A 21,571-nucleotide genomic window follows, 5' to 3' on the forward strand; every position below is an offset into this window, starting at 1 on the left:
GTCTATGGCTGTCCTAGCAATCATTACCATCCACATTCTCACCTTCGACGTAGTAATCGTCCGCATAGTACTGTGCCGTCCTACCAGACGCACCATTCTGCTGATCAAAGCTATTCATAGAATTCTGTGGAGGCAAAGAACGCGCATTCTGACCATGAACTCTACCTCTAGGAGCTTGTTGAACACCTCGTCCTCTCACACCAGAAGCACCATTCGTACGTTGTAACAGAACCGGACAACTACTCTTGAAATGGCCCTCTTCTTTGCAATATGCACACTGGTTAGGACCTACGGGAAAACGCTGTTGAGAAGACTCGAACCTTTGCGAGTTTCTCTGATATTGCTGAGGTTGCTGATAATCGTGCTGATTATTACGAGGCGGATAAGCTTGCTGTAGAAGAACTTTAGTCTTCAATTCCTTAGTCTTCCTATCCGCTTTCTGTATCTCATCCTTATTTCTATTTTCATAGTACTGGGCAGTAGCCAAAATCTGCGCTGACATAGAAACAGCCCAAGCACTCTCAGAATCCTTCAACTTAGTACACAATTCTGGAAGCAAATTATGCACAAACTTGTCAACGAACAACCGTTGACCACCTTCTGTACTCATGTCCTGACCACTGTGGTCTACAAAGGTATCTTCGAACCTAGTGAAAAAGTCGGACACAGTTTCGTCTTTCTTCTGCTTGCATGCAGACAACTTGTCCCAATTAACACGCAACGCAGGCATTAAAGTCTTCATATAATCAATAATCCTACCAGGGAGTTCAGCAATTATATATTCGGTCTTAGCGCCACCTACTTTTCTATCATCTGCAGCTCTAAGATTATTCCTTGTATCACCTAATTCCTGCGCATGATCCGTATGACGAATCTTTCCCCAAATAGGCTGTGGAACAACATTCCCAAACAACATATCTATATCAGCCAGATTCATAATACATGAATCCGCAGTTTGAGATAGCTCCTTATAGTACCCTGCTGGATTTTTACGCGGATCAGGCAAAGTCTGCTTAAGGGCTAAAACTTCAGCACGCTTCCATGGAACATGTACCCAAACTCGCTGAAAGTGTGGAAGAATAGGCGGATTAAAAGTTGCATCACCATGTCTCCAAACTGGGGGAACCTCACGCATCGGATATTGACACGCCTTCCTCCTAACCGACGGATCAGGCTCAAACAGTCGCTGAGAAGCAGATTCACTCCTAAACGACAACAGCGTCGCAACTGCTTTCTCAACTTCAAGACCCACAACAGTCCCTTTCGCAAATTCAGACCGTATACGGTACAACTCAGGCGGAGTCTGTCCTACCTCACCATGGGCCCGATTCACAGAACTAACTTAAGACAAAATCCTAAACTTACTACTTTTGGTATTCACAGAAGTTAGGATTTTGTCTTAAGTTTATCTTAAGACAGACTTAAGACAAAATCCTAACTTAAGTCTGTCTTAAGTCTCTCTTAAGATAAACTTAAGACAAAATCCTAACTTCTGTGAATACCAAAAGTAGTAAGTTTAGGATTTTGTCTTAAGTTAGCTCTGTGAATCGGGCCCCATCTTCCCATTGTTCACGAGGAAAGAACACATCATATCAAAAACATATCTTTGTTTCGGTGTTTCCCATTGATGGAAAACATCCATAACACCCTCAAGATCATAGTGCGAAGGATACGTACCCCATTTACGCGCTAAGTGATCTAACACTGTCCTTTCATTAGGATCAGGCAACTGACTACGCAATTGTTTACGCTCGACAACAGGAGATATACCCAAAGAACCCAACAAAGGAGAAAAGAGACTAGCTACAGCATCAGTCATTCTCTGTCGAGCAGAAGAAGTTGACAAAAGAACAGGAGACGGAACAGAATGAGAAGAAACCGAAGTCGGAACAGGAACAGACAAGACAGGTGTAGGAGTAGCAGACGAAGGAAGTAGCAAAGGCAGCGGCCCTTGAGAAGGCTGCACCAAAGGAATAGGAGCCAACGGAAGAGGAGCTGGCTGTTGAGGAATCACAGGTGGCAAAGCAACCGGAGGTTGTGCAACCACAACTTGTGGCGGTGCCGTAGCACTCTGCACATATGGGGGTGGCAAACTCAATAGATGCGACATTAAAGGATCTTTCACAAGATCTTTCTTCTCTTCTTGTTGTTGAGGTGGCAAAGCTGGGTAGCACTTGTCTACCGCTAATTTACGCTGCCTAAGCATCTGTTCGCTTTCTTGTTCTTCTTCATTATCCCTAAACTGTATAGCAGCTTGCACCATTGACATACCTCGTTCTCGTTTATTTTTCTTCGCTAACTTAATTTCTTTCTGTTTGGCTTCCTTTCGCCATATGCGGAAAGAGTCAAACATCGCCGGCCGGGCTTTCTTCTTGAACAGTTAAACTTCGAGATTGTCTAAAATCTCTGTTTCAAAGCTACCATAACTGGGCCACTGTAGGACACCGTCTTTCCTAGTATATTTAACCCATATTTCATTATACGCGATGGGGCCCACTCCATGTTTTACATAGAGCTCGTAGGTCGGAGTTCCAATCGGAGGAACCGGACACGAATCCTCCAATCGGGAATCCCTAGTACAACCAAAACCAAATATCTTTCCAAGTCTGCTAAGACCAGGCATCTTTGCTCACTAGTCTAGCTTCAAACTTCAAGGGAAATCTCAAAACGATAGTCTCGTGAATACATGAGTCCCTCGGCTTTGGGGCCTGCAGGTACCAAATCAAAGCGATCTCGAAGGATACCCAAACAAAACTAAGGACTGGGAGACGCTCCACTCATACTTAACTGAAATGTCGATGGCATCACCAGAAGACCCGTCTATTGTCTCGCTCTACAAATCGTCTAATGGCTCCAAGACAGGGCGACAGTCAGGGCAGCAGTCCTTCGTAGCCGTCGGAAAGTGGGGAACCTCGCAGCAAAGACTTTGGGACCACAGCGACATACAGGGGTCGGTGAAGTGGCAGGCCTTCCTCCAGAATTTCCAGACGAAGCTCCTCACGATCTTCAGGCTTGGACCGGTACCGCTGAAGTCGCCCCACGTTGGGCGCCAACTGAAGAACCGGGTTTTAGAACCCAGCGGCGCCAGGGATAACGCCCGATGTCTTCGGATTCCCCTGCCTCGGCAAACAGAGACACGGGACACTTCTTGATGACGTCAAAGACCAAATTTATTGGCTGCAACCAGGAACAGAGGTCTACGAAGCACAACACAGGTGGTTCACTAGAGACTGCACAAATTCATAGAGCGGAGCATCGTCTTTTATGCCAAAAATCACATACCTGGCTAGCATCAATTACATACAAACTGACCAATAGAGAAACGACATTTCAAACATATCGCATGACAACAATCCCACTTTCCGTTGTCCAGCCCCCAGAGATGACTAAGCAAAATTCAACATTCCTGTTAGATCAGGCCGGACAAACCCATCATAAAGACCTCAACCAAAATCAGTGATTAAGCCATAAAGGAAGGAACAGAAGCAGATGAGAAGCAAGATAGAAGGGTGTGTCAATGTACCATAAACTCAGCAATGTTCTGCTCTTTGATCTCTATCTAACCAGCTGCTTAACAAGGAACTGGCTCAACGAGGTCAGCCTCGGGCAAGGGAGTCAGTTCGGCCAGGTCACACAAGAGTCAGCTAAAGGTGTACGTGTCCCAAGGACTCGTTCGGCCATAGTCATCGGCCTATGTGAGGGCAACCACACAAAATGGCTGCCGCACACAAAATGGAACCCGAGGGTTCAAACGAAATCCATGAAGACATAGTGTTCTCATTGATCGGTTATGACGAAAAACACTCGTACATACCGCACTCGTCATTTGCGGTCCGCTGATACAAGAATCGTCTATATCCGGCGACCTTCATTGAACGGGTTCAGAATCACAGAACCACAGACCCTCGGTACCGAAGTATCACAGAACCACAAGCCCTACTTCACACCTTGCTGAAGTTACATCAAAACCAGGGGTAGCAGGAATAGGGAGGGTTACCAAATAGCAAGCCTGGGGTAGCAGCTACTAGCACTGATGAGCCCTTCTTGACGTCATCACTGGAAATTACCATCATCAGCACACACCCTGCTTACAGCGCACTCTGGGCCAGATTTAACACTTATTAATGCAGCGCAGTGCAGTAGCTGCTAATGCTGCGTTGCACGAAAAGGAGAGAGGAGAGAGCCATGTTTACAAAGATATGGCTCTCCCCCACCCCTTTCCCTAACACCAGCCCTGAAATCAGCCACTGTGCGCCACAGATATACCTTTTCCCCATGGTGCAAGGGTGACTCCATGAGTATAGCATAGGTTTTGTACTGGAAGGGTAACCTTCCAGTACAAAATACCATGCTTAGTCTAGCTTTATCCCCTTTCCCTCTTTGTATGTGTGTTGTAAAGTGCAGCACACGTACAAAGTAGGAAATAGAAGGAGAAATGAAAGCATTTCCCCTTCCTTGTGCCTACTTCAAAAGGGTGCAGTTTTCTGATGCTAAATCCTGTCTACTTTATTTAGTAAATAGGGATTAGCATCAAAACCTTGGGTGGTGGCATGGGAACGCGCATGCACTACCCATGGTAAGCCCCCTTGGCGCTAAGTAATGCAAAGCAGCTCTGTGCGCAGCTTCGCATTACCTTCACGTTATTTCCTGAGCTAAACAAGTTTAGCACTGGAAAGTAAATTGGGAAAAAAAGATTTTGCGCTGATTTGCATGTCTTTTGTGATGCAAACACGGTGTAAAATCTTAGTAACTCTCCCCCTCTGTGTGATGCATTCAACAGCAAGAGTTGATGTTACCTGCTGTCTACCTGTGATGCTACTGAATAAATACAGTGGTGAGTATTTCCAATGACAGTTGCCACTAGTTACAGGCTGGCCAGTTTGCTTACCGATAATACGAGTGGTAGCGCCATCCAGGTTAGTTTCTGGTTTAAAGTAAGCCCTTAGATAATTGCCAGTAGTGTAGCTGCCTTTTGGAAAGTGCCCCCAAGGAACAATAGGCAGCTGCTTGCATGAAAAGATCATGTTTGTATTCTAGATTTCTCACTAGCCAACTTTTCTTTCTTTTCTACCGACCTGGCCCATTCAGGTCAGAGCAGTGGGGCGGGGTGGGGTTGAGTCGACAGAAGATGATGAGTTAAACTTACATTTTTTTTAAATGAACCCACTTACCTTGTGTTCGCCACATCGCTGAGTCGGCAATGCGGCGAGAGCAAGGTAAGTGCTTTAAAAAAATTTTTATTTAAGTTTACCTCGTCGTCATTTGTCAACTCCCCCATACTCCGCCGCTCTTACCAGCACGGGCTACGCCTACTTTTCGATGTTCATATCCTAGTCTAGTAGTTGCTTCAGGGGTGTACCCCAGACCGCTGTAGCGAACGTGGCTCAAAGGTGCCCCGCTCTTCAACTGGGGCATGGGGGTCCTAACTCAGCCCAAATCCACCCTTTGTAGGACTCAGAGGCAGTCAACCTCTGCTAAACTGATTTGCCCTCTCAGAAACTGTTGCAGGTTTTCTAAAAATAGGAACCTTGCCCCTCCAAATGTGTAACCCCTATCCCCTGACAATACGAAAAAACTGTGATTTCTAATTTTCTCACTTTAATTTGAGTATGGAAGGCACACACTTGGCGACACTCTGATGCATGATTCGGGCAGCAAATTTTCATTAAACTAATGGTTTTTAAATCTGAACTTAAGTTTTCTTGATTAACTTTGCCAGTTCTTAATTATCTGAGCTGTAAATAATGTTTTATTATAAAGCGCCTGGGGCTGCATGGCATGAAAGCCGCTAGAACAAGCGTAATATGTTGATGCTGTAATCAGGCCCAAGCTGCAGGGACACCAATTCAATCTAGGCTCCCCTTATCTTTAACTTGCATTATTAGCTTCATTAGATGCAACTAGGTGGTCATTTTAGCTTCCTTATTTCAAATAATGTGGCCGTTGCAAACGTCTTCAAATTACCCACTATGGGGCTTGCCTTTCTCAAATGGACTTGTAATGTCTGACAAACATGAATTAACCCAAAGTCCCCAGAAACATTAGATTGGATTCTTACATTTATTTTAATTAGCCTGTAAAATATTTCTTATTCGCCACAAAACTTATGTTCTGACTCTGAAACTTGGGGGCATATTGACGAGTCCCTTGCACCGCTGAAGAGTCCCTTTATGTGACACTCCTGCAGTGCAATTACCAAAATCATATATAGCGACCTTCGACCCTGCTCCCATGCAGGTCGCTCCCCACGCTATTGCGCTGCCCCTGCTGGTATTTTGCCCATTGCTCTGCTGCTGCATTGTGTTGTTTTAAATTGTAATTGTTCCTGTCTGCTGTACTGTGTTTCTCCATTTTAAACTTGCTTCTTCCTCTCTTATCATTTTCCTAATTGCACTGTGCCCTGTCTCTGTCTCCTTTTTTCCCGCCGTCCTCCCCCACTCGTTCCTGCCGCAGCGTCCCTGCGGCCCCGCCCCCCCCTGCTGCTCATTCCCCGCCCCGCTCCAGCCTCCCAGCTGCTCCTCCCTCCCAACTCCCCCGATACGGAGGCCGCGCAGCGGACGCGCGCAGCTAGTCAAGCCCATAGGCGCCTGTCCGCGTCTGGACCGCGCCCATCACCAGGACCTCTTGACCCCTAGAACGACACGACGCCCGCCTCTGCTACGACTCCAGCACCCTCAACGCACTCAACACAGGACGATCACGCACCTGCTGCCTGGCCACCCAAAAGCACACCCAAGGACCCTTCTCCTGCAGCTTCACCAGCATCCGGCCCACCAAACCACCTACCAAGTAACCCAAGTACCTCAGATGCATCCTTCTCAACACCCGCTCCGCATGCAAACACTCAGTGGAACTCTGGGACATACTGGACTCCAACACCCCAGATGTCGCCTTCCTGACGGAGACCTGGCTGAAGCCCTCCTTGGCACCCGACATCTCCATAACCCTCCTGGTAGGCTATAAGATCACCCGCAGGGACCTCACCAATGGAGTGGGAGGAGGAATTGTCATCGTCCACACTCTCAAAGTCTCAACCAACACCGACGACACTTTCAGCACCGCTGAACACCTGCACTTCCAGATTCACACCGATCCGAACATCACCCTCAGAGGAACCCTCATCTACAGACCCCCGGACCCCGAGCACAGTTCAGCGACTCCATCACCGACCTCGTCAGCACCAGTGGTGTGGTGTGGCTCACTGGTTAGAGGCGGCAGACCCGGAAGCAGAGGACGGCCCGGGACCGGGGTTCAATTCCCAACGCGGCAGGGTCGTGGACCAGGGTCAGCGGACTCGATAATTCTCGCCTCGTGCCTACTCTAACCAGGGATCACACTCGGCAACTCTGGGCATTAGTTTGCCTCATCTCCACAACGGCCCCCCACATACGCCGGGGATGCCTGGTTACACCTTGGAGATACCGAGTAGGGACCATCTCACAGGGAAAGCCAGGACGGATTCCTCAGCGGTCTACAGCGCGGAGATACCCCATGTGGGGTGATTCAGGCGCTTTACAAGACATCATTACATTTACATTACATTACATTACACACACCCTTGCCTCCATGGACTACATCCTCCTCGGGGACCTGAACTTCCACCTCGAGAAAAACAACGACACCAACTCCACCACCCTGATCGCCAACCTCGCCAACCTCGGACTCAGACAACTCGTCACCACACCCACCCACTCTGCCGGCCACACGCTTGACCCCATCTTCTCCGCAAGCTCCCACGTCTCCTTTAACCACACCACCGAGCTCAACTGGACCGATCACCACTGCATCCACGTCTCCTTCTGGAAATCCACCACACACCACCGCACCCAACAGTTGCCACGCCGCTGCTGGAGCAAAGTCACTGAAGACCAGCTTTCCACCATCCATGTCCAGAGCCCACCTGCAGACCCGACCGACCCCAACACTGCCACTCGCAATCTCAGACTGTGGATCAACGAATGCGCCAACACCCTCACCCCGCTCAAGAAGCCCTCCAACGCCCACACAAGCAAGAAAGCCAGCTGGTTCACCGCAGACCTCCAGACCTCCAAACGAACCTGCCGAAAACTCGAAAAAAACTGGACCCGTGAACGAACTCCAGAAAGCTACACAGCCCACATGAACGCCACCCGCAGATACCACCACCTCATCAGATACGCCAAAAGGACTTCCTTCAAAAACCACCTAGACAACAACGCACACAACTGCAAAGAGCTCTTCAACATCGTGATGGAACTCTCCAACACCAACGATGTCCCACCTTCACAAGACCAGTGCGACTCGCTGGCCGCCTTCTTCCATCGCAAGATCGCAGACATCCACGACAGCTTCAACACCAGCACCACCCCGGTAACCACGGAGTCCCCTGCTCCCACAACAACCACCCGCACCAACCGCCTGCTTGCCTGGACCAACATCAACGACAATGACACCATCAAGATCATGAACACCGTCCACTCCGGATCCCTGGAAGACCCCTGCCCACCCCACATCTTCAACAAAGCCAGCAGCACCATCGCACCCCACCTATGAAAAACCATCAACATCTCCTTTGAGACAGCGACCTTTCCGGAGAGCTGGAAGCACGCAGAGATCAACGCCTTACTCAAGAAACCTAAGGCCGACCGAAGAACCTCAAGAACATCCGACCCACCTCCCTTCTCCCTTTCCCGGCGAAGGTCATCCAAAAGGCCGTCAACAAACAACTGACCAGCTTCCTCGAGGAGGACAGCATTCTGGACCCATCCCAGTCCGGGTTCCACAGCAACCACAGCACTGAAACTGCCCTCATCACCACCACCGATGACATCAGGAGTCAGGAACCTGCTACACAGCGGAGAAACTGCGGCCCCTCATCCTCCTGGACCTGTCAGCAGCCTTCGACACAGTACAAACACGCCTCTTCGACGCCGTAATTCAAGAGAAGGGTCTGGACTGGACCTTCTCCTTCCTCTCCGGCAAAACACAGAGCATGCGCCACCCCCCTTCTGCTCAAAAGCCACCGTGTTCATCTGCGACGTACCCCAAGGCTCATCCCTCAGCCCAACGTTGTTCAACGTCTACATGACACCGCTAGCCCACGTCGCACAACGGCATGACCTCAACATCATCTCCTACGCCGCCGACACCGAACTGATCCTCTCCCTCACCAAGGACCCCCACACAGCCAAAACCAACCTCCACGAAGGAATGAAGGCCGTCGCCGACTGGATGAGGAACAGCCGACTGAAACTGAACTCGGACAAGACAGAGGTCCTCATTCCCAGATCCACCCCTTCGGCCTGGGACGACTCCTGGTGGCCGACTGCACTAGGAACACCACCAACACCCACTGACCAATCACGCAACCTAGGGGTCTTCCTCGACTCTACCCTCTCCATGACGAAGCAGGTCAACGCTGTCTTCTCCTCCTGCTTCAACACCCTCCTCCTGCTTCGCAGGATCTTCAAGTGGATCCCCACCGAAACGAGAAGGACGGTCACCCAGGCCCTCATCAGAAGCAGACTGGACTACGGAGACAGGAGCCCCGGCCAAACTCCTGAAATGGCTCCAATGCATCCAGAACGCCTTCGCACGCCTAATCCTCAACATCCCTCGCCAAAGCCGCATCACACCCCACCTAAGAGACCTGCACTGGCTCCCTGTCAACAAGAGGATTACCTTCAAACTCCTCACCCATGCACACAAGGCACTCCACAACACCGGACCAGCGTACCTCAACAGCAGACTCAGCCTCTAGACCCCACCGTGCCCTCGCCACCGTCCCCCGCATCCAAAGAGTGACCGCCGGTGGCAGATCATTCTCCCATCTCGCCGCCAAAACATGGAACACCCTCCCGATCCACTTACGGCAGACCGAAGACCTTCAGACTTCTCAAGATCTGGCTCTTTGAACAGTAGCTGCTTCCTCCCCCCAGCACCCTGAGACCCTCACGGGTATGTAATGTGCTTTACAAATGCTATGATTAATTGATTGATATCTATGAGGCCACGCAAAGCCACTTTGCATGCCTTTAACTGGCCTCATAGATTTGGAGTAATGCAAGGCAGCACAATTCGCTGTGCTGCCTTACTCTGCACTCAGGAGGTGTTCCATGGGCGTTGCAGTGGGTTTTCCCATGCAACACCCATGGATTTCGACACTTTCCCAGATTTACAAGAACATGTAAACCTGGGGAAGCAACTGAACCTTATGCCACCCAAGGTGAGGCGTAACAAGGAAAAATAACTTGCTTTTTTTTTTGTCCTTAGACCTCCAACCCTGAACCAGATTTCACACTGTTGGGAATGCGTAAAAAACGAGGAGAAATAAAGGTTTTGTCGCGTCCCCAGGTTTATATGGTTTTGCAAAATCTGGGAAAACATCAAAATCCAGGGGTGTTGGGTGGGAAAATCCACTGCAATGCCCATGGAACGTCTCCCCAACGCTGAGGAAGGCAACGCAGCAATTTGCACTGCCTTGACTCACTACATATCTGCTGTGCCTGTTTCCTGTCCCTCTATTTTTTATTTAATTCTTATCTTCACTCTGCTCTTTGTACTCTAGGTGACCTCAGCGCCCTCTACCCCATGTAACCCCCGCTCCCCGTTCCCGCTGCTGCACCCCTGCGGCCCTGCCCTCTTTGCCTCCTGTGTCCCATCTGTGTCCCGTCCCGTCCCCGTCCTCCTTCGCCCATTGGCCGCCCCGCTCCTGCCTCCCAGCTGCTCCTCCCTCCCACTTGGCCTTTTATGGAGGTCGCCGCGCGGCAGTGAGCGTGACCCTTGACCCTGCTCGCAGGTCTGGTCGCTCCCCACGCCGCACGGCTCCCCCTGTGCGCCCCGTGACTCGTGCCCCTTGCTGCTGCTGCCAATAGCTCGTCGCCGACGTGCTCCTGTGATTGTGGCCTCTGGTGACTTCTTGTGCCTGTTTCCTGTCCCTCTCTTTTTTATTTAATTCTTATCTTCACTCTGCTCTTTGTACTCTAAGTGCCCTCAGCGCCCTCTACCCCCGGTAACCCCCGCTCCTGCCGCTGCACCTCTGCGGCCCCGCCCCCTTTGCCTTCTGTGTCCTGTCTGTGTCCCGTCCCCGTCCTCCTTCGCCCATTGGCCGCCCCGATCCCGCCTCCCAGCTGCTCCTCCCTCCCACTTCTGGAGGTCGCCGCGCGGAAGCGCATCGGACGCGCGCAGTGGGCGTGCCGCTGGCGCACCGGAGGCAAGCCCGTCTGCGCCCGACCGCGCCTGGACCACGCCTAGCGCCAGAACCCCTGGACCCCGCACCCGCCGCAACACCAGACTACACTGCGACTCAAGCACCCTCCACACACTCAACACCGGATGAGTCCACCCCTGCTACCGGGCCGTCCCGAATCACACCCAAGGGCCCTTCACCTGCCAGGAGTGCAGCTTCACCAGCATACAGCCCACTAAACCACCAACCAGAGAACCCAACCACCTCAGATGCATCCACCTCAGATGCATCCTCCTCAACACTCGCTTCGCCCGCAAGCACGCCATCAAACTTTGGGACCTCCTTGACTCTACCGCCCCCAACATCGCCTTCCTGATGGAGACCTGACTGAACGTCACCTCAGCACCAGACATTGCCATAGCCATCCCACAGGGCTACAAGATCTCCCGCAGAGACCGCGCCAACGGAGTTGAAGGGGGAATCACCATCGTCCACAAAGACACCCTCAGAGTCTCGACCAACACCGACGACTCCGTCACCACTGCCGAACACATGCACTTGCAGATCCACAACGACCCCAACACGACCCTCAGAGGAACATTCGTCTACAGACCGCACGGACCATGACCACAGTTCAATGACACCATCGCCGACCTCATCAGCACCCACTCCCTCGCCTCCACGGACTACATCCTCCTCGGGGACCTTAACTTCCACCCCGAAAACAACTACGACGCCAACACCACTGCCCTTATCGCCAATCTCGGACTCAAACAGCTCGTGACGACCCCCACCCACGCCACCCGACACACGCTGGACCCCATCTTCTCCGCAAGCCCCACATCTCCTTCAACCACACCACCGAACCACACTGGACCGACCACAGATGAGTCCACTTCACCTTCAAGAAACCCACCACACACCACTGCACCCAACAGCTGCCATGGCCCCTGCTGGGGCAAGGTCACCAAGGACCAACTGACAGCCACCCTCGCCCTGCAACCACCCGCCGACCCCATCGACCCCGACAACGCCGCGACCAACCTCAAACAGTGGATCAGCGACTGCGCCAACACCCTTGCCCCTCTCAAGATCTCCACAACCAACCACACCACCAAAAAAGCCGCCTGGTTCACCGAAGACCTCCGGACATCCAAGCGCACCTGCCAGAAGCTGGAGCAAAAATGGCTCCACAACCGAACACCAGACATCCACACAACCCACAAGAATGCCACCCGCAGACACCACCAACTCATCAGGACCACCAAGAGGACCCCCTTCAAGGACCACCTAGACAACAACACACACAACACCAAAGAGCTCTTCAGCATCGTGAAAGAACTCTCCAACCCCAGCTCCAACACCAACGACATTCCACCATCACAAGACCTGTGCGACTTCCTGGCCACCTTCTTTTACTGCAAGATCACCGACATCCACGACAGCTTCATCTTTGACACCCCTACCCCCACCACCGAAACCACCACCCCCGCGACCTCCACCCGCACCAGCCACCTGACCGCCTGGTCCACCTTCAGCAACGAAGACACCATCAAAACCATGAACTCCATCCACTCCGGATCCCCATCCGACCCCTGCCCTCACCACGTCTTCAACAAAGCCAGCACAACCATTGCGCTTCACCTCCGGAAAGCAATCAACATCTCCTTCGAAACTGCAACCTTCCCGGAAAGCTGGAAGCACACCGAGATCAACGCCCTACTGAAGAAACCCAAGGCATACCCCAAGGACCTCGAGAACTTCCGGCCCATCTCCCTGCTCCCGTTCCCGGCAAAAGTGACAGAGAAGATGGTCAACAAACAGCTAACCTGCTACCTCGAAGATAACAACATCCTGGACCCCTCCCAATCCGGTTTCCGCAGCAACCACAGCACCGAGACCGCCCTCATCGCCGCCACCGACGACATCAGGATCCTGATGGACAAAGGAGAAACAGCCGCCCTAATCCTCCTGGACCTATCAGCAGCCTTCAACACAATCTGCCAACGCACCCTATCAGCACGCCTACATGACGCCGGAATCCAAGAGAAGGCCCTGGCCTGGACCAGATCCTTCCTCTCCGGCAGAATCCAGAGCGTCCGTCTCCCTCCCTTCCGCTCTAAAATCACTGAGATCATCTGCGGCGTCCCTCAGGGCTCTTCCCTCAGCCCGACGCTGTTCAATATCTACATGGCACCGCTCGCCCACGTTGCACGACAACATAGCCTCAACATCATCTCCTACGCCGACGACACCCAGCTGATCATCTCCCTCACCGAAGACACACACACCGCCAAAGCCAATCTCCACAGAGAAATGAAGGTCGTCGCCAACTGGATGAAGGACAGCAGCCTGAAGCTGAATTCAGACAAAACGGAGGTCCTCATCCTCGGACCCACCCACTCAGCCTGGGACGACTCCTGGTGACCCACATCGCTAGGCACTGCCCCGGAACCCACCGACCATGCACGCAACCTGGGGGTCATCCTCGACTCCGCCCTCTCCATGACCAAGCAAGTCAAGCCCGTCTCAGCATCCTGCTTTAACACCTTCCGAATGCTCCGCAGGATCTTCAAATGGATCCCCCCCGACACGAGAAGAACCGTCACCCAGGCTCCCGTCACCAGCAGACTCAACTACGGGAACACCCTCTACTCAGGAACAACAACCAAGCTCCGGCGACGACTACAACGAATCCAGAACACCTCGGCATGACTGATTCTCGACGTCCCCCAACACAGCCACATCACCCCCATCTGAAAAGCCTACACTGGCTCCCCATCAACAAGAGGATCACCTTCAAACTCCTCATCCACGCACACAAAGCACTACACAACACCGGACCTATATACCTCAACGACCGACTCAGCTTCCACACGCCATCTGCAGCCTTCGCTCTGCCAACCTCGCCCTCTCATCAGTTCCTCGTATCCGGAAAACCACCGCCGGCGGCAGATCCTTCTCCTACCTCGCCGCCAAATCCTGGAACACTCTCCCTACCAGCCTACAACAGACCCAGGAACTGCTGGCCTTCAGAAGACTTCTCAAGACCTGGCTCTTCGATCAGTAGCAGCACCCCCCCCCCCTCAACCCCCCCCCCCCAGCGCCTTGAGACCCTCACGGGTATGTAGCTAGCTTTAGAAATGCAGTGATTGATTGAACCTCATAAATATTATTTTGTGATTTATGCCATCAGAGCATCACAAAAATTGATGCTACGTGGCACAAGGGGCTCATAAATATGCCGCCTAAACTCTAGAAATGTGTTAGAGAGGAAGCCATACCTTAGGCTGGAGAGGTCCTTTTCCATTATATATAGCCAATATTTTCCCTTAATGAGTTCGTCTGAGATATGAGAGGCTTTTATCAGACAATTCTTCCAGATCTAACGTATAATTTGGATCACACAAATTTCAGCTATGGCCATAAGGACTCAATATTTCCTCAAGTGCTCCTCAATGGATGGCCAGCTCTTCTGTATGACAGATTTGTCACCAGAAGAGTAAAGGTTTAAGGTATACTCTCTGCCAAACAGATTTAACTCCCGAATCTACATTTAAGAGCATGAACAGGGTGCTTTGCAGCAGGTTAACCAAAGACCTAAAGAAGTTCCTTTCCATTTTTGCATATATAGGGACCTTTAAATCTTCCCATAATTCCACACCGCAGAAGGCTACTCCCCCAGCTTGGATATTGTAAATCTGTAATGCAGGTGAAACTGACCTAGCCTCAGTAGATCTATGTGAACTCAATGTCCAAGAACCATATTGCAGCAGTTTTAGTGTACTTTTATTCATCTATATATTCCATGGCATATTATCTGTCAATTTGACACCCAAATATTCAAATGTCGTTACCCTATCAAGCTTTACTCCTTCCAGTGAGGGTGCACCTCGATAGCTCTTATGCAGAAAAAAAGGCCATGAATTTGGTTTTAGCTACATTCACCTCCAGCCTCTGCTGCCTCCAGAAGACTCCAAAGAGATATAGCAGGCTCGTGGGCCCATATATTTCATTAAGAAATTGCTACTTTGCAGGGGCTTGTTAAGGGCATACAGCCAGATTCATGAAGCAAAAATTGGCTCGCAAAGGGCTAGATTCGCAAAATCTGGCCCTTTGCAAGCGCTTTTTTTGCATTTGGGATTCATCATCCCAAATGCAAAAATCGCAAAATTAGAAATCCTTAAATTGCGAGGTATTGCATTTAAGGAATCTCTATTTGAGATTCTTTAAATGCAATTCATGAACCATTTTAGAATTGCGAATTCGCAATTTTTGGCCGCTATTTACTGCAAAGTCTGACTTCGTGGTAAATAGCGAAAACTTAGAAGAATGCACTTTAGTGCATTTTTCTAAGTTGGATGTTACACACACATATGTCCTTTGGACATGTGTGTGCGCAACACCAGTGTAAATCATCATTTCAGGGGTGCTACATGGTGTCCTTTGGACACCCTGGCACCCTTGAAATCGCATCCTTATTTGCGATTCGCTAATTGCTAATAGGAATGAATGGGGAGTCATTCCTTATTTGCGATTAGCAATTAGCGAATCGCAAATAAGGAAGCAGTAGAAATCGCTATAAATTTTGCAATTTCTACATGCATCCTGTTTCGCGAGTCTTTAATAGCGATTCCTTAATAATCACTATTAAGGACTCGCAAAAGAGGAGCATGATGAATCTGGGGGTTAGTTTCCATATACAAATTCCTTAAGGTATGTCTTAATGTTTTGCAACCGTAATCCAGTCACACATTTTTTTATATTTTACCATCAATCCAGAATTAATGGTAAGCTAACTCACACACAGGAAGGGACTGCCAGAGGAACTCCATGCCTTTGAGAATATTGGAAAAAATATTTAGCAGCAGTGGTCTGCATAACCACTGCGTACTCCAAAAAAGGGTTTGCCTACTCATAAAAAGGTTCACTACTGGAGACGCGCGAGCGCGTCAACCAAGATGGCCGCCGCCACCGGAGCTCCGTGATTCCTAGGAGCTTTTAGCTCAATTTGACGACGAATTCCTGCATAAAACCGAGCGAAAACACCAGCGCTTGCCTCCTGAAGCCTCTCCTCACCTGTGAGTTCTTTTTCTGGCGATTTTGGTCGACGGGAGTTTTCTCCTCACCTCCCATGCTTCTGCTCCATACTGCTCCTCGAGGTCTTGCCGAGATTGTGAGCCTGGGGGCGGAGAGTTAATTAAGAAAGAGGCTGGCTTGGGCCTAGCTCCGCCTACAGCTCTGTTTAGCTGCTGCACGTGGGTTTTTTCAGTGTTTTATGCTGCATTGGTCCATATTTACAACAATTTTCCTCACATTTTGAGGTAATTTTGTCTCAGTCTATTTTATTCATATTAAGGAACATTTTTTCTCCTCAAAATGGATTCAAAAAATCCTCCCACAAATAAAAGGAAGCAGCAGGTTTCCCCTCCTCCAACAAAATCTAAAGTGGTGGAATCCTCGGAACCTTCTTTGGCTCTGATTTTGGAGGAAATTAAAGCCTTGCGTTTGAATACTGACTCCATTGCCTCAGAAGTTAAAAATGTTCGTAAAGATATGGCTTCTATGCCCATGAAGGTGTCAGATAATACCATTAAAATCCAAGATAATAAGAATAAGTTGGATGCTTTTACACCTTTAATGGCCAGAATTATTCCAATGCATTCTCAGCTGCTGGACTTAGAGAATCGCAATAGGCAATACAATCTGCGCATCTTTAATTTGCCTGAAGAAATCGAAGGGACCAATTGTCGGCTTTATCTTGAATCTCTTCTGCCTGGTCTCTTGAATATTAAGTTCGCAGAAAAATTTGAAATTGATAAGGCTCATAGAGTTCCGTCACATCGTAATCCTCGTCATTCAAAGCCAAGGCAGATGATATTTAAGGTCCTGCGTCATCATCATCTGGTTCTTATTCGGAAAGCTGTTCGTGAAATACCATCATTGCTAGTGAATGGAACCAAAATCTTCATCCATCAGGATTTTGCTAAAGAAACTGTGGTTATTCGTAAAGAATTCTCTTCTCTTCGTCCACAACTGAGGAGCCTTGGCTTCAAATATGGACTATTTGATCCCTCTACAATGCGAATCTGGAAAGACAATGTCTCTAAATCTTTTCAACGTCCAGAAGATCTTCGTCTTTTCCTTGAACAGCAGGTTCCTCCATCAATGGATACACAAGACCCTAATTCTTGACTGCATTTCGCTGGATTCTTATGGCAGGTTTATAACTAAATTTCTTTATGGGCTCCAACGGTAACTGGCCATGCTTGAGGAACGGGTGTGCGTTTCCTTGTCTTTGTTTATGTTGTATGTTTGTGCCTTACTCTATCTTTTTTGTTTCTCCCTTTCCTATTTTTCGATCAGAGTTACTCTCTTAACCTGTCTTATCCTGCCTTCTTCTTGTTCCCATTTCTTTCTTTTCCTTCTCTTCTATCCTAATGGCTAATGTTCATAATATTAAAATTGTTTCTCTTAATGTAAAAGGTTTACGACATCCAGTAAAACGTTTAAAATTTTTAGATTATTTAGGTAATTCTAAGGCTGACATCTGTTTTGTCCAAGAGACACATGTTGATGATAAAGTTTTAAGTTATATGAACAAAAAGTGGGTGGACTCTATTGTCTCTTCACCTGCTGCAGGTAAAAAGAATGGGGTCGCTATTTTCTTTGCCAAAAGGTTGCATTGTCAGGTTTTGCATAAGATCTCAGACTCTGATGGCAGATATATTATAGCTAAAGTTAAAATTCATGACTCTGTTTTCTTTTTGATTAATGTTTATGGCCCTACGTCAGAGGATCCTGTTTTCTGGTCCACTGTTACGTCTGAAGTTTTAAAGTTGGGCAATGCTCCATTGATTTTTGGTGGTGATTTCAATATTTTTGTGGATCCCTTATTGGATAGACTGTCTACATCTCGATTTCGACCGTCCAAGACTTTTCATGCCTTTAAGACTTTTCTTCAATCCACCAAGTTAGCTGACATTTGGCGATTACACCACCCAACTGGTAAAGAATTTTCTTTTTTCTCCAATCCTCATAATTCCCATTCCAGAATAGACTATTTTTTCCTTTCCCCTTCCCTTATTCAATTTGCAAATGACCCTACCATTGGTACCATCGACATTTCAGACCACGCTATGATTTCTTTTGTTTTAAATGTATCCTCTTCATTTACTAAACAGTCCAGATGGCGTATGAATTCCGACATTGTCCTTAATGACACTCATAAACCCAAAATACTTCAGGCTATTCAGGATTATTTCACTTTCAATCCAGAAGGTTCTACCTCTATTACCACTCGATGGGATGCATTTAAAGCCTATATTAGGGGTACCACTATTTCTATCATGGCTCATGAAAATAAGAAGTTTAATTCACAGGTTAAATCCTTAGAGAAGCAAATAGCTCATTTTGAGCGTTTATTTATTACGTCTAATGATCCCCAATATAAAGTAAAATTACAAAAGCTGAGGTATGAATTCAATGCTATTCTCAGCACTAGAGCAGGGATACAACTCTCTAAATCCAATGCAAAATTTCGTTTTAACGCCAATAAGTCTGGTAGACTTTTGGCTAATTATTTACGTATTAAACGAGACAAAACTCAGATCACTTCCATTAAATGCCCTCAGGGTAAAATTGCTTTTTCCCATAATGAGATGGCTAATGAGTTTTTGAATTTTTATTCCACTTTATATAATAAACCAGATTATTGTGATGATTCTTTAATTGATTCCTTTTTACAACATTCTGATTTACCTCACATTTCTTCCTCTGATAAAATTAAGTTAGATTTACCCATTACTAATGAAGAAATTCTCTCTGCCATTAAATCACTTCCAAAGAAAAAATTCCCTGGTCCTGATGGTATCCCTGCCGAATTTTATAAAGAGTTTCAACATCATCTTTTACCTTTTTTGAACCAGATTTTTTCTCATTTTTCTTCATCAGGTACCATTTCAGGTTCTTTCTCTGAGGCCTTAATTGTTGTACTTCTCAAACCTGATAAAGACCCTACCCTTGTTGCTAATTATCGGCCCATTTTATTGATTAATCAAGATTTTAAACTATATGCTAAAATTATCGCTTCCAGGTTAGCACCTATCCTTCATTCAATTATTCACCCTGACCAATCTGGTTTTATGAAAAATCGATACTCTGCTAATAATACGAGAACGTTATTACATGTTATTGAGCAAAGCTCCACTATCCTTAGCCCTGCTGGTGTTATGGCATTAGATGCTGAAAAAGCTTTTGATAAAATCCATTGGCAATTTCTATTTAAAACTTTGTTATCTTTTAATTTTGGCCCCTCCTTTATTCGTATGATTTCTGCTTTATACTATGCTCCCACAGCTCGATTATTTATTAATGGCCAGATTACTAACCAATTTTCTCTTTTCAGAGGAACTCGTCAGGGTTGTCCCCTTTCCCCTCTTTTGTTTTTACTTGGTATAGAGCCATTTCTTAATTTCATTCGAAAATGTGATAACATTCAAGGAATTAATATCAGTGATATTACTGTTAAAACTTTAGCATATGCTGATGATGTGTTATTATTTATTAGTAATCCTGTTTCCTCTGTTCCTTTTTTGCTTGATATTATTTCTAAGTATTCTACTGTGTCAGGTTATAAGTTAAATGTTACTAAAACTGAATTTTTTCCACTAAATATGTTATGTACTCCTGATAAAGGATTATAAGGTTTGTTAGGTCGTCGGCGGGCGTACACCTCTGCCCAGGTGTACACCTCGCCGAGCTTATAATCTATAGTGTCTCTCTTGAACTTTCGAAACTTCCTTTCTTGTGTTTCCTTAGTGTGTTTGTCAAGTTGGATGTTGACGTCCTCCAACATTTTAGTGAGTTCTTCAGGTGTCATGGCATCGTCCAGCTCTTTTTTAACGCCTGTTATTTCATGAGACAGTTCTTCCAAGGTTTTGGATAACTCCTCCACAATCAGGAGGATCAGGTCGAGGGAACACTTGTTGAGGATGGAATACCATCGCTCAACAAATTTGACGTTATTTTTACAAAGAAAAGGTTTTAAGGGGACCCTCAGGCCCTGTGGGAGCCCGATGGTACCGGATCAGGGTGCTAGCATGTAGTTTCTGATTGGATTTTCTTTAGCAAGTAGAGTAATTGTCTGATGTTACTCTCCACGCTGCGAGAGTTGCCAGTGGAGGTGATGTCATCTTGAATCAGGCCATATATTTTATCTGCATCTTCTGTTGTGAAAGCAAATGTGCTCGCTTTTTGATCGGTCATGCCCAAGACCGAATCGAAATTCATTGTCACTGCGTGCTGAGATCCAGGGACAGAAAATAGTGAGAACAACAAAGGAAGGGAACTTGCACAGCTGGTTATGCAAAAGATGACGGATTGTAAAGAGGTATAGGGTGCTGCAAGAGGAAAACACTGTCTGGCCTAGCAGTGTGGAATCCAAAGGAACTAATGCAATGCTCCCTCTATTGAGAGAGAGCGCCTCTGAGCACAACGATGGGGACCAACTGGTCTTATTCCATAACAAAATAGGTAAGCCAAAGGTTAATGGCAAAAAGCACCAAACTGTTCATTTTAGCGTTTCCTCGACCTGATCCTCCTGATTGTGGAGGAGTTATTCAAAACCTTGGAAGAACTGTCTCATGAAATAACAGGCGTTAAAAAAGAGCTGGACGATGCCATGACACCTGAAGAACTCACTAAAATGTTGGAGGACGTCAACATCCAACTTGACAAACACACTAAGGAAACACAAGAAAGGAAGTTTCAAAAGTTCAAGAGAGACACTATAGATTATAAGCTCGGCGAGGTGTACACCTGGGCAGAGGTGTACGCCCGTGTTTGTTGAAGCCCTGGGATTGCAGATGACATTTAAATATGCCTGTGGTTCTGAATAACAGATGTGAATAGTAATTTCCACTATAGCCAAACGAGGCAGCCTATTTTGCTGGACACCATTGCTCCATGCATTTGTGGAGCTACAGTAATCTTCACGGAACTGTATGTTTTCACCTGTAATGGGATTACAATTAATGAACAAATTTCACAGAGATTCAATAGGGCTTTGCTTAATAACTCTTGCCAGGTAAAATCTGCCACAATTTGTGGATTGGTGATACAAAATCATCTGACATCTTCTCTTAAAGCACTTAAACCTGTGTTGAATTACCCAATGGCAGCCCATCAGTAGGGGAGCTGAGGCTCTAACCCCTCTTTTCCCAAAGCACTAGTGCCATTCAGTCTGAGCAAAGATCAGCTTGACAGACACTTATCATGTCAGAATCAGGCAGCCAGGCTAAGGCAGCCTAAGGCAAGGTTTGCTACTTTAGAGATATTACAACCCTGAGGAAAGTGATATCATTAGCCCAGTAAGGGGGAGGACCCTACCACTCATGACGAGAG

Source organism: Lissotriton vulgaris, chromosome 6, assembly GCF_964263255.1.
Source record: "Lissotriton vulgaris chromosome 6, aLisVul1.2, whole genome shotgun sequence".
In the NCBI taxonomy this organism is placed as follows: domain Eukaryota; kingdom Metazoa; phylum Chordata; class Amphibia; order Caudata; family Salamandridae; genus Lissotriton; species Lissotriton vulgaris.